This window comes from Triticum dicoccoides, chromosome 7B (genome assembly GCF_002162155.2).
Source record: "Triticum dicoccoides isolate Atlit2015 ecotype Zavitan chromosome 7B, WEW_v2.0, whole genome shotgun sequence".
Classification (NCBI taxonomy): domain Eukaryota; kingdom Viridiplantae; phylum Streptophyta; class Magnoliopsida; order Poales; family Poaceae; genus Triticum; species Triticum dicoccoides.
Genome location: NC_041393.1, coordinates 40,294,705 through 40,295,564, shown reverse-complemented (window position 1 = coordinate 40,295,564; position 860 = coordinate 40,294,705).

The following is an 860-nucleotide window of genomic DNA, read 5'->3' as shown; positions in this document are numbered from 1 at the left end:
GACTTTCTGTTTCAAGCTCATCATCAGTTTCAACAATATCATGATGTCATACTCTAGCAATTTGTTCATCAAGAAATTCACCTAGTGGCACATTATCATCAAGCAAGGTCCTAGCATCATCATAAGTAGTATTCATAACAGAAGTAGCATCTCAATAACTTGCGATATATCTGAATTAATAGCATGTGGTGGTTGAGGGAGTCCTAGATTAAGCGGTCCTCGGACAGCCGGACTATGTAACGTGGGCCGGACCGTTGGGCCGTGAAAATACAAGATAGATGACTCTCTCCCGTGTCCGGATGGGACTCTCCTTGGCGTGGAAGGCAAGCTTGGCGCCCGGATATGAAGATTTGTTTCTTTGTAACCGACTTTGTACAACCCTAGTCCCCTCCGATCTCTATATAAACCGGAGGGCTTAGTCCGTAGAGGCAATCATAATCATACATGCAATCATAATCATACAGGCTAGACTTCTAGGGTTTTAGCCATTATGATCTCGTGGTAGATCAACTCTTGTAATACTGATACGTCTCCAATGTATCTATAATCTATGAAGTATTCATGCTATTATATTATCCATCTAGGATGTTTTATATGCATTTATATGCTATTTTATATGATTTTTGGGACTAACCTATTAACTTAGAGCCCAGTGCTAGTTTCTATTTTCTCTTTGTTTTTGAGTTCTACAGAAAAGGAATACCAAACGAAGTCCAATGGACGTGCCAATTTTTGATGAATTTTTATGGACCAAAAGAAGCCTCGGGAGTGCAAGAGTTGGGCCAAGAGGGTCTCGGGCTGCCCACGAGGGTGGGGGCACGCCCCAGGGGGGTGGGCGCGCCCCCTGCCTCGTGGACAGC